This window comes from Scyliorhinus canicula, chromosome 9 (assembly GCF_902713615.1).
Source record: "Scyliorhinus canicula chromosome 9, sScyCan1.1, whole genome shotgun sequence".
In the NCBI taxonomy this organism is placed as follows: Eukaryota; Metazoa; Chordata; class Chondrichthyes; order Carcharhiniformes; family Scyliorhinidae; genus Scyliorhinus; species Scyliorhinus canicula.
This window is the reverse complement of record NC_052154.1, coordinates 98800682-98814641: the sequence shown is the minus strand read 5'-3', so window position 1 is coordinate 98814641 and position 13960 is coordinate 98800682. Positions and strand designations below refer to the sequence as shown.

Below are 13960 nucleotides of genomic sequence, written 5' to 3'. Positions count from 1 at the left end.
CGTTCCCCCCATCCCACCTTTTGTTTCTTTGGAGGAAGTTATTTATGAATTCTGATGTTTTTGTGTAAGGGTGTGTCATTATTCTGGGTGGTTGGGGGCCTGCTGCACAGGCTAAGGTGGGGTTGGTGGGGGGAGGGAGAGGGAGAGAGGGAGGGAGTCACCATGCTAGCTGCATGGTAGCACAGTGATTAGCACTGTTGCTTCACAGCTCCAGGGTCCCAGGTTCGATTCCCCGCTGAGTCACTGTCTGTGCAGAGTCTGCACGTTCTCCCAGTGTCTGCGTGGGTTTCCTCCGGGTGCTCCGGTTTCCTCCCACACGTCCCGAAAGATGTGCTGTTAGGTAATTCGGACATTCTGAATTCTCCCTCTGTGTACCCGAACAAGCGCCAGTCTGGCGACTGGGGGCTTTTCACAATAACTTCATTACAGTGTTAATGTAAGCTTATTTGTGACAATAAAGAATATTATAAGATTATTACATTATAACAAGTAATGCTAATGAATGGGAGTGTGGTGGGGGAGGAGGGCGCGAGGTGTGGCCAGGTTTGTGGAGGAGGAAGAGAAGGGGAGGGAGGGGAGGAGAGGGGGAAGTGCAACGTGGCAGGTTTGGAGGATGAGTGTAGTCATGGGCTGGGTGGGAGGCCATCTTGGATGTGGCAGGTTCACAGTGGAATTGGGCAAGGCAGAGCCAAAGGGGGATGATGTCGGACAATAGAGGGGGGGTGAAGGAGCAAACCTCAGGTACGAATTATGACGTGGAATGTCCGCGGTTAAATGGTCCGGTCAAGAGGTCCCGGGTTTGATGCAACAAAGATCTAAAGTATTTTTAAACAAAACAATGTTTATTCTATGAGTTCAGGTAACACTTTATAAACCACAGTGAACAGTTTATCAACTACCAACACTGATAATCTCCCAAAAAGATACAATAGGTAACCTTTAGTAACTTTCCTAACAACATCCATAAGCCAAAATACTTTTTAACAAAGACAGTTGGCGGGATTCTCTACAGAGAACAGTTATCACTTTTAAATTATCAAGTGATCTGAACACCTTGTTTAACATACAGAGAGAGGGACCCGTATACATCTGCTTGGTTTGAATGCAGCTCTCCAACTGAAAGCGAAACTAAACTCAGAGCCAAAAACAGCTTCCAGCTCAAAGCGAAAGTAAAAAGTCAGTAACACATCTCAGCTCCACCCACACAATGACATCACTGCAGCTATTTTATAAACACACTTTTCTTAAAGGGACATTCACATGACACACACCTGAAGACTTTGAGAGCGGAGGTGATTTTCTTGCAGGCGATTATTTCCTGGTGAATGATCAGGTTAGGCTGAGGAAAGGATGGGTGGGACAAATATTTAACTTGGGGTTTGACTCCAAGTTGAGGAGGGTGGCTATTTTGTTGAGCAAGAAAACAGGGTTTGAGGGGGCCAGGGAGGTGCGAGAACCGGGAGGGAGGTTTGTGATAGTGAGTGGGGTGTTAGAGGAGGCGCAGATAGTTTTAGTCAATGTTTATGTGCCTAACTGGGATGATGTGGGGTTTATACAGAGGGTAATAGGGGTGATTCCAGACTTGGATTTGCACCAGCTAATCATGGGAGGAGATTTTACCGATATGATGGTGCAAAAGGTGGACAGGTTAATCCCCATACGATGGGAAGGTCGTGGATGGTGTTAATGGATAGAATGGGGATGGTGGATCTGTGGAAGTTCAGGAACCCGAGAGGAAGGGAGTACTCCTCCTTCTCTCACATGTACTCTTGAGTTGATTTTTTTGTGGTGAATTGGTGGTGCTGATGGGAGTTGTGGGGGTGGATATGTGGGGATTGTGATTTTGAACCATGCGCACATTGGCTGGATGTGAGGCTTAATTCAGGGCAGGTGCAAAGGCCGGGGTGGAGGTTTGATTTGAGACTTCTGGCGGACAAGGTGTTTTGTGACAAGGTGAGAGTGGCGATCAGGAATTATGTGGAGCCCAATCAAAATGAAGAGATGTCGGCGGCCATGTTTTGGGAAGCTTTGAAGACGGTGATCTGAGATGATATTTTGTTTAAGGCTCATAGAGATAGGAGGAGGAGGGAGGAACATCGGCAGATGGTCGATGAGATAGTGGAGGTGGACAGGAGATACTGGACACCCCCACAAAGGAATTGGTGGTGGAGAGGAAGAGGTTGCAGGGACAGTGTGATAGGTTGACAATGGGTAAGGCAGTGGGGCAGCTGTGGAGGGCGAGGGGGTGCAGTATGAGTATGGGGAGAAGGCGAGTCATATGTTGGCCCACCAATTGCGACGTCATGCAGCGTCTCGGGAGATTTTGCAGGTAAGGGTGGCGAAGGGACAGTTGGTGTCAGAGCCAGAAAAGATAAATGATGTGTTCAGAGGGTAATGTGAGAAATTGTTTAAGGCCGATCTGGTGGCAGAGGTGGGGATATGGGGTGGTTTCTAATGGGGTGGAGTTCCCATTGCTGGAGGAGGGGAAGAGGCAGGCATAGGAGGAGCCGTTGGGGCTAAGGGGGTGATGGATAGAATTAGGGAAATGCAGTCGGGGAAAGCCCCGGGGCAGGACGGATTTCCGGCAGAGTTTTTTAAGCAGTTTGTGACACATTTGACTGTCCATCTGTGGGGAATATTTAGTGAGGTGGTGGAGAGGGATGAGTTGCCAGCAACGTTGTCTCGGGCGACAATTTCACTGATCCTGAAGAAGGGGAAGGACCTACTGGAGTGTGGGTCTTTTGGCCCATCTCTTTGTTGAACACAGATGGCGAAGGTGTTGCCATGCACGGGGCGACACGATAGCATAGTGGTTAGCACCATTGCTTCACATCGTCAGGGTCCTAGGTTCGATTCCCGGCTTAGGTCACTGTCTGTGCGGAGTCTGCATGTTCTCCCTGTTCTCCCTGTGTCTGTGTGGGTTTCCTCCGGATGCTCCGGGTTCCTCCCTCAAGCCCCGAAAGACGCACTGTCAGGTAATTTTGACATTCTGAATTCTCCCTCCGTGTACCCGAACAGGTGCCAGAGTGTGGTGACTAGGGGCGTTTCACAGTAACTTCATTGCAGTGTTAATGTAAGCCTACTTGTGACAATAAAGATTATTATTGTTGTGTCGGTTGCAGGGGTGTGTGCCAGAGGTGGTCTTTGAGGGCCAAACAGGTTTTGGGAAGGGTAGGCAGCTCTCCAGCAACATTAGGAGGCTGTTGAATGTAGTTATGACTCTGTCAGGGGGACGGGCGGCAGAGGTTATTATATCCATGGATACGGAGAAGGCCGTTGACCGGATAGAGTGGAGGTACCTGTTTGAAATTTTGGGTAGGTTTGGGCCAAAGTTTGTGACATGGATGCATCTTTTGTATGTATCCCCGGTGGCAAGAGTGCGAACGAACAAGACGAGTTCAGGGTATTTTGGGCTGCACAGGGGAATGAGGCAGAGTGCCCACTGTCACCATTTTTATTTGCACTGTCAATTGAGTCCTTGGCGATGGCCCTTTGGGTGTCAGGCAAGTGGCGAGGGATTGTGAGAGGGCCAGGGAGCATCAGGTGTTGTACGCAGACTGTTGTACGCAGAGGCTGTTGTTTGTGTTGGAACCGCTGGAGAGTATGGGCAGAATTATGGGCCTGTTGGAGAGGTTTGGGGCCTTCTCCGGGTACAAGCTGAACATAGAGAAGACTGAGGTGTTCCCTGTGAATGCGGCGGGGTAAATTTGGGGGTGTTACTGTTTAAGGTGGCAAGAGAGCGGTTTAGGTATTTGGGATTCAAATGACGCATGAGTGGGCCACGATGCACAGATGGAACTTGACAGCATTAGTGGGGGAGGTTAAGGGGCATATCAAGAGATGGGATGCTTTGCACTTACCATTGGCAGAGAAGGTGCAGGTGGTAAAAATGAGCTGCCAAGGTTCCTGTTTGTCTTTCCAACCCTCCCGTTCTTTCTCCCTAAGGCCTTCTTCCAGAGGGTGGAGGCATTGATATCAGTTTATATGGGTGGAAAGTTAAAGAGGGTGAAGCGGGCACTTGAGAGGCAGAGACAGAAAGTGGGGTTGGTGCTCTTGAACCTAATGTATTGTTACCAGGCTGAGAAGGTGAGGCATTGGTTGGGAGGGTGGGGGGTTTGGGGCAGCATGGGATAGGTTGGAGAATGAGTCCTGGAGGGGTTCACGCCTGAGGCCGCTGGTGATGGCTCCGTTGCTGTTAGCCCCAGGGAAGTATATGGGGAGTCTGGTGGTGCAGTCAACGATCAGGATATGGAACCAGATAAGGAGGCATTTCAAATAGGATAAGTTGGAACCACAGGTTTAAGCCAGAGGGGTGGGATGGGATCGTTGGGAAGTGGAGGGAGGCGGGGCTGGACCGGGTTCGGGATATATTTTCGGAGGGGAAGTTTGTGGGGATGGACAAGTTGCGGGAGAGGTTTGAGCTGCCGAGGGGCAGTGAGTTTAGGTATATGCAGGTCCGGGACTTTGCTTGAAAGGCGTGGCAGACGCTCCTCCATGCTGTTGGAGCAACTGCTGCTCCCTCACGATTTGGGGAAGGGTAGGATTGGGGACATACATGGGTGTAGGGGGAGCAGGGCCAGGCACAAATGGTGAGGATAAAGCGTAAATTGGAGGAGGAGTTGGAGGGGGAAATAGGTTAGGGACTCTAGTGTGAGGCGATGCAGTGAGTGAACTCAACCTCCTCCTGCGCGAGGATAAGCTTGATTCAGTTCAAGGTAGTGCACAGGGTACACATGAGTCGGGCAAGAATAAGTCGGTTTTTCCAGGGAGTGACTGATGGGTGTGAGAAGTGCGGGCGGGGGCCGACGAATCCTTCCCACAGTTCTGGGATAGCGAGAAGCTGGAGAGCTTTTGGGAGGCGGTGTCAGGGCGTTATCAAGGATAGTGAGGGCTGAGCTTAGGCCGGACACTACGGTGACAATCTTTGGGGTTTTGGAGGAGCTGGAGCTGCTGTAGGGAAAGGGGGCCGAAGTTGTGGCCTTTGTCTCTCTGATTGTCCGGCGAAGGATGCTGTCGAATTGGAGGTCGGATACGTTGCCGGGATGGCAGACTGGCTGGGGGCTGGTACGACTTTCTCAGGCTGGAGAAGATTAAGTTCAAGTTGAGGGCATTTGAAGAGGGATTCGCGGTGCAGTGGAGGCCGTTCATGACTTTATTTGAGGAGCTGTTCATCGGGGTGGGAGGGTGAGGGCAAAAGTAAGGCCTAAAGGGGGAAAAACTATACAAACTATTGACTATGCTTTGATGGACTGTGTGTTTAGTTGTTGTTGTGTCTGTTTGGAATAAATATCTTTTTTAATAAAAGGAACAATGGAAGTTTGTCAGAAAGGTACGGCGATAATTGGGGTGGAGGATTTGACGTACAAATAAACTGGAAAAAAAATCAGATGTGCAAAGTGATGGAACCATCAATTCACTAGACACGTGCTTTAAGATATGAACAGTGATTTTAATCTACTTACTGCAGAGCCAGCCTGTTACCCGTTGAACTCTCGATGAACTGCAGGCTGGCTCTGGACAAGGGTATTTATACAGCAGTCCAGGGGGAGGGGTCATGGGCGGAGCCAAGGGTGGAGCCCTGTACAAACTCCTGAGCATTCCCAGAGCTACTCCCCCTAGTGGTCGGATAACGCTACTGCGCTTACAGTGGTATTGGTAAATACAGTGTGAATTACTAAGTTACATTCACCACACAAAGGTAGGCGTAGAATGGTTTTTGGGACAGTTTCTGAGAACAGTAGGTTCTGGTGTAACCAGAGAGCAAACCACTCTAAATCTGGGATTGTGCAATGAGATAGGATTCATTAATGACCTCACAGCGAAGGCACTCTAGCGGTGATCATATGATTGAGGTTTACATTCAGTTTGAGGGAGAGAAGAATGGGTCTAAGATTAGCATTTTAAACTTAAATATTGGCAATTATGCAGGGCATGAAAGCAGAGCTAGCAACGGTAAACTGGCAAATTAGGCAAAGAAAGAGGTCAACAGAGATACAGTGACAGACATTGAACGGGATGTTTCAGAATACACAGAATAGATACATTTCAACAAGAAAGAGGAAGACCCAGCATCCCTGATTAACTGGAAAAGTTGAAGATAGTATATAGAAAAAATGTGTAATTGCGATTGGACAGAATATAAAAAACAGCAAAGAATGACCATAAAGATTGTTGATGAAGCAAGAAGTAGAGTATGAGACAAAACTTGATAGAAATATCGAAAGACAGAAAGTAAGAGTTTCCACAGACATTTAAAGAAGAAAAGAGTTAACAATGTGAGTGCTGTTCCTATAAAAAAAAGTGTGTCTGGGGAATTGATAATGGATTAACTGAACAGTTATTTTATGGCAGTCTTCTCCATAGAGAATACAATTAACATCCCAAGAAAACCTGTAAATAGAAGGGATGGAGGAACTCAGGAAAATTACAATCACCAGGGAAGTGATATTGAGCAGATTGTTGGAGCTACGGGCTGACAGGTCCCTGGTCCTAATGGGCATCATCCTAGGACCTTAAAATAAGTGGCTAGTGTGATGGGCCAGGGCTTCGAAACTCCAAAGTGTATTATAATGTCCACCTGACTTACAACCTTTATGTTGAATTTGGCTAGGATGAGCACAAGAGCCTTCACTTCAGGTGTGATTCAGCAGTTTTCCCAGTCACTTTAATCAAAACAAGCTTTATTCTAAGAACTTAGTTAACATCAAGAACCATCAAGAGCATAGAGACACACAGAGATCTGGGCGTGCAGGTCCACAGATCCTGAAAATTGGCAGCACAGGTGGAAATGTTGGTAAAGAAAGCATCTGGCATGTTTGCCTTCATAGGACAGAGTATCAAGCATAAAAGCTCGAAAATTATGTTACAGTTATAAAGAACGTTGGTTCGGCCACATTTGGAATACTGTGTCCAGTTCTGGTCACCACACTACCAGAAGGACATTGAGGCTTTGGAGAGAGTACAGAAAAGGTTTACCAGGATGTTTCCTGGTATGGAGGGTATTAGCTATAAGAGATTGAATAAACTGTAATTGTTCTCCCTAGAGAGATGGAGGCTGAAGGGCGACCTGATAGAAGTTTATAACATTATTAGGGGAATAGATAGGGTGAACAGTTGGAGGCTTTTTCACAGGCCAAAAATGATGATTGCAAGGGGGCACAAGTTCAGGGTGAGGGGGGAAATGTTCAGTGGAGATATGCAGGAGAGGTTTTTTACACAGAGGGTGGTGGTGGCCTGGAATGCGATGCCAAGTGAGGTGGTTGAGGCAGCTACATTAGCGACCTTGAGACTTCTGGATAGGCACATGAACAGAAAGAGTATAGAAGGATACAGTCGGTTGGTCTAGGTAGGACATATGATCGGCACAGGCTTAGAGGGGCGAAGAGCCTGTTCCTGTGCTATATTGTTCTTTGTTTTCTTTGCTCTATATATATATATATATATAAACTTATCATTACAAACAAGGGCAGCACGGTGGCCTAGTGGTTAGCACAACCGCCTCACGGCGCTGAGGTCCCAGGTTCGATCCCGGCTCTGGGTCACTGTCTGTGTGGAGTTTGTACATTCTCCCCGTGTCTGCGTGGGTTTCGCCCCCACAACCCAAAGATGTGCAGAGTAGGTGGATTGGCCACGCTAAATTGCCCCTTAATTGGAAAAAATAATTGGGTAATCTAAATTTATAAAAAAAAAATCATTACAAAGTGTCATGTGAGAGTTCCTTTAAGAAATAGGTGTTTATAAATGCGTGTTTATATAAATATCTGTAGTGAGTGTACCTTTAAGAAATGGGTGTTTATTACTGCAGTGATGTCAGAGTGTGGGTGGAGCTGGGCTGTCTGTCAGCTTTTTACTTTCGTTTTCAGCTGTTTGCTGCAGGGTGTGTTTTAGTTTCGTTTTCAGGGCTGGATAGCTACAGCCACAGCCAGAAGGTGTATGAGTCTCTCTGTAATCTAAAAACTGTAAATCGATCCTTTAGTGATTTGAAACAAATAACTGCTCTCAGTAGTGACTTTAACCTGATGTGCTTTTGTTAAAAGTTAGTTTTTAAGTCTTATGGATGTTAAAAGGAAAGCTTGAAGGATTACTTAGTGTTGTAGTCTTTGGGGGTTGTATTTGAATTGATGGTTGCTAAGATGTTCACTATGTTTTAAAAAGGTTAACTTGAGTTCATAGAATAAACATTGTTTTGCTTTAAAAATACTTTTCCATTTCTGCTGTACCACACCTGTAGAGTGGGCCATGTGCTCCTCAGACCACAATCTATTAAAAGTTGTAGGTCAGGTGAATTCCACGATACACTTTGGCTTTCTCGAAACCAGGCCCATAACACAAAGACACTACCCAGCCACAATAATCTATGTATAACAGTTAATGAATCCCCCCTTAACTGTTCCAATTCAAAAACAAAATCCACTAAACCAAAAAACCCTGTTCAAGGGTGTGGCACAGCACTCTGCATTCTCACTTGAATGGGACTGGTTTTCCCTGAATATATCTTTTACGTTACCAAAGCACGTATCCACAGCCTGTTTACTTCTGGAACAGTTTTTAAAATGAAAATGTGGAAGAACTGGGAACACTTCTTTCTCCTTGAGTCCACAACAGTCAAACTGAAAATGAAACCAAAACAGCTCACAGAGCCACAGCCCAGCTCCACCCACAAAATGACATCACTGAAGCCATGTGATAAGACAAAAACCTTTCTTAAAGGGACACTCCCATAAAAAAGGGACACTCCCATGATATCCCCCCCAAGAAAAAAAATAAACCATCAACTTCAAAGATAATTTAATTTTTCACCTTTTCACTTGCCCATTCCTAACACTTACAATATACATACATTTTAAAACATTAAAACAGGCAAACATTTCCAATAATAGAGTCCATTTTAGTTCTTTGTCTTCCACCATTGAACCTGCTTCTCTTCATCACATTTGTGACAAAGCTTCAACTATCATGTTTTCTCGTCCTGTATAAGTTTTAAATTAAATGGCTGTAATAATAAACTCCATTGAAACAGTTTGGCATTTTTATTCTTGAATTTCTCCAAAAATGTCAATGGATTATGATCAGTATATATAATTGTTAATAAGCCGTTCTATTCCTCTATCGTCTTCTTGCAAGAGTGCAGCACCTACGCCATCGACAGCCACCTTGAATAGTTTTGTATAATTTGGGGTGGCCAACATGAGAACAGTGGTTAACACAGCCTTCAGGCCGTCAAATGCCTGTTGACACTCCGCCGTCCACAGAAATTTGCTACGCTTCTTCAGCAAGTCTGTCAGTGAAGCAATCATGCTGCTAAAATTCAGCACAAATTTACGGTAATAACCACTCAGGCCGAGAAATCTCATTATTTCCTTTTGTGTCGCGGGTATTGGAAACTCCCAGATAACTTTTGTTTTCACATCCCGTGGGACCATTCGACTCTGTCCTGTTGTATGGCCAAGGAATGTGACTTGGGCTTTTCCAAACTCACTTTTGGCTAGGTTTACCACCAAACCCTCCTCCTGAAGTCGATCGAATAACTCCATCAGATGCTTCAAATGTTCTTTCCATATTTGACTAAAAATCATCCAATGATCTATGTACACCGCACAAATATGCAATTTTTAAGCAGACATTCAATTTCTTTTTGAACCTGTGCCAATTTTAGAGGGTTAAGTCTATATGGATGTTGTTTAATTGGAACAGCACTTCCCACATCTACATCATGTATAACCATTTTAGTACTTCCCAACTTATTTCCACAAACATGCCCATGTGATATTAATAACTCTTTCAGGTCAGTTCGGTTTTCCTCTGGAAGGTAACTCAATAATTTACCCCAATTTTTAATAACATCCTTGTTTTCCAATTTAGAAAGTAGAACATACAGTGCAGAAGGAGGCCATTCGGCCCATCGAGTCTGCACCGACCCACTTAGGCCCTCACTTCCACCCTATCCCTGTAACCCAATAACCCCTTTAATTTGAGGAACGTCAAATTCAAAGTCATCTGAATTTGGTTCTTCACTTTGAGTTAGAGTCATTGAAACCTCCTCCTTTTGCTCTCCTGTCCTTTCAAAATAACTTTTAAGCATATTCACATGACACCACTTGGTGAGTCTTCCTTCTTTCTGGCATTCTTACCAAATAATTCACCTCACTCACTTTCCTTTCAATCTGATAAGATCCATAAAACCTTGCTTTTAAAGGTTCACCTACCACTGGTAACAATACTAAAACTTTATCTTCACTGACAAAACTATGCACTTTGGCTTTCTTGTCCGCTACCTGTTTCATCACATGCTGTGCAACTTTTAAATGCTGTCTAGTCAATTCCCCTGCTCTATTTAATCTTTGACAATTGACAGCTTTGACAAAGGGTCATCTGGACTCGAAACGTTAGCTCTTTTCTCTCCCTACAGATGCTGCCAGACCTGCTGAGATTTTCCAGCATTTTCTCTTCGGTTTCAGATTCCAGCATCAGCAGTAATTTGCTTTTATTTATTACTCAATTTAATGGTTCCCTTAAATTTGACACGTAATCCAATAATGCAGTTTCAGACTGCTCACTCATCAATTTCTGCTTAATCAATTTAAGTGGTCCTCTTACCTCATGACTAAAAATTAGTTCGAAACACTGAATTTGGTTGACTCATTAGGTGCATCCCTAATTGCAAACAGTATGAATGGAATTCCTTTATCCCAATCTTCCGGATAACCTTGACAATAAGCCCTCAACATTGTTTTAATGTCTGATGCCACTGTTCTAACGCTCCCTGCGATTCTGGATGGTACACAGTTGATTTCAATTGTTTTACTCCTAAGCTATCCATAACCTCCTTGAATAACCTTGAGGTAAAATTTGATCCTTGATCCGATTGTATTTCTATGAATAGTCCATATCTAGTAAAAAATTTAAGTAACTCCTCCACAATCTTTTTAGCTGTAATATTGCACACCGGAATGGCCTCTGGAAACCTAGTAGACACATCCATTATAGTCAAAAGATATTGATTCCCACTTTTTGTTTTAGGAAGCGGTCCTGCGCAATCAATTAGGACCCTTCCTCAAATGCTGGAATGGGTATTAAGGCCGCTGGTTTTATCACCAGCGCCCTCAATGGGTATTAAGGCTACTTGAAGTTTCTCTATCACTTGACATGTGTGACATGATCGACAAAATGTAACTACATCTTTATGTAGTCCAGGCCACTAAAAATGTTTTTGTATTTTTGCTTGAGTTTTCCTTATTCCCAAATGACCTCCCACTGGTACGTCATGTCCCACTCGCAACACTTTCTTTCTGTACCCTACCGGCAATACCACTTGTTGAACTTCTGCCCCCTTTTCATCCGCCTGCATATATAAAGGTCTCCATTTTCTTATTAAGACATCATTTTTAAGGTAATAACATTCTGCTATACACTCAGATTCCCCTTCTGTGTCTAATTTCTGGTACATCCGTTTTATTTTGATATCTTTCTGTTGTCACTCTACCAGCTTTTCGGAACTAAAAATATCCACCTCATCCTCCACTTGTTCTTGTTCTTTTCCAACTATCTGATCAAAAATCGTTTCTGATTATTGAACTTCAACTTTATTTTCACTCTTTGATTTCTCCTCTATAAATAAATAAATAAATATGACTTTGCGACCTTGTTACTACACAATCAGGAAAAATCCTAGGATATTCGTCTTTCAACAATTCAGTTGTTTGAGTTTCCACTGGCTTATCTACCACAGTAGGCATCACTCCCACCTGCGATCCAGCTATATCATTACCCTTGATAAACTGTATTCCTGAACAAGATAGTTTCTCTATTACTTCAACTACAACTTCACCCTCTTCACTGGACTTTCCAACCTCACCTTATATAATTGAACACTACTCTTCTCATCCTGAATTCCATATATGATCACCTTTTCTGGCAATATTCCTCCCAAACTGCACAACTCCTCATCTCTTACCATCAAGGATTGACTAGCTCCCGTATCTCTTAATGTTTTGACTTCTTTACCTGCTCCTCCTGATACACATGAGTAAACTTTACCCACACAAGTAAATTCTTTAAAGAGATCTGGCACCTTCTGATCAATCACCTCTTGATCAGGTTGTACATTCATTTGCACCTCCTTCGCTTCACTTAGGCTTTCCTTTACCACTTTAACAAACCCCACTGACTTATCCTGTTTTATCACATCAGCCTTCCCAGTGACTTTCTTCAACCACCAACACTGTGACTTTACATGGCCTAGTTTATTACAGTAAAAAAATCTGAAACTTATCATTTCTCTTCCACCCTCCTGGATTTCTTTTTTAATCTGAGGTACACTCTCCTTATTATCTCCCATGACATCACCTTTACCTTTACCACCTGAGTATTTTTCTTTTCCCCAGTTTCTATCCCTCTCAGGCTGAAACTGATGTCGGAAACCAAACTGATTTATGAACTAATTTATAATCATCTGCCATTTCTGCTGCTAATCTCACAGTTTTAACCCTCTGCTCTTCCACATGAGTTCCCACTACATCAGGAATTGAATTTTTAAACTCCTCCAAAATTATAATTTCTCTGAGAGCTTCATAGATTTGGTCTATTTTCAAAGCCCTTATCCACCTATCAAAATTACTCCGATCCTTTCAAACTCCATGTGTTTGACCATGTTCTTTCCTTAAATTTCTAAACCTTTGTCTGTAGGCTTCAGGCACTAGTTCATATGCACCTAAGATGGATTTTTTCACCTCCTCATACGTCCCATTTACCTCCTCTGATAGTGATGCAAACACTTCACTTGCTCTACCTACCAACTTTATTTGAATCAGTAATACCCACATGTCCTGTGTTCATTTCATTTGATTAGCCACCTTCTCAAATGAAATGAAAAAGGCTTCTACATCCTTCACATCAAACCTTGGCAATGCTTGGATATATTTAAATAGATCGCCACCAAGCCTTCAACTATGAAGCTCTTGCTCTTTCTCACTATCCTCATCACTATCCTCAGACTGTACTTTTCTCTTTCCCTCCGCCAATTTTAACTGACGTTCACTTTTCATTTGGCCTGCTAGGGCAATTCTTTATTTTTCCTTTTCCTCTCTCTCCTTTGCTTATGCCCTGATCTGTAATTCAAGCAGCTTTAATTTTTTTTCATGTTCAAGCTGTTTCATTTGTAATTTAATTCTTGCCAGTTCCAGTGATTCTGACAGTGTCTGAGGCAAGTTTAAATGCTCAGCTACCGCCGCAATTAACTCGTCTTTCCGTTCTTTGTCAGGCCATGTTAACTGTAATGTTTTTGCCAAATCTAAAAGCCGTTTTTTAGTCTCCGTTTGTAAGGTACTGCTTGTGACCTTCTCCACCCCCAAAAACTTCTGAGCCTCTGAAGGGCCATTGTCCACAACACACTCCCTACTTAAACTTGAATACAGCACCTGAAAAACAAACACAAATATGCTCACTCCTCACTGTCTATAAGTTCACTAAGCCAACCCCAATCATGAAAGATAGACTTTTATCCCTGATGAGCCCCCAATTTTGTTACGGGCCAGGGCTTAGAAACTCCAAAGTGTATTATGGAGTTCACCTGACCGAGAACCTTTATGTTGAATTTTGCTAGGATGAACACATGAGGCTTCCCTTCAGGTGTGATTCATCAGCCTTCCCAGACACTTTAATCACAACAAGCTTTATTCCAAGAACTTAGTTAACATATAAACACACAGCAAGAATTCTTATCAATTACAAACATAAAGGCACCACCCAGCTACAGTAATCTATGTATAACACTTACAGAATTCCCCTGAACTGTTCCAATTCAAAAACAAAATCCACAAAACCAAAAACCCCTATTCAAGGGCGTGGCCCAGCACTCTGCATTCTCACTTGAATAAGACTGGCTTTCCCTGAATATATCCTTTAAGTTACCAAAGTAGGTATTCCCAACCTGTTTACTTTTGAAAGTTTTAAAAATGAAAAT

General features: G+C 43.7%; 1 protein-coding gene across 1 annotated transcript in view; it reads left to right on the top strand.

Moving 5' to 3' along the window:
* Positions 1–13960, top strand: part of tmem276b (transmembrane protein 276b) — an 86052-nt gene that overhangs the window by 34596 nt on the left and 37496 nt on the right. The gene's annotated exons all lie outside the window — the stretch shown is intronic.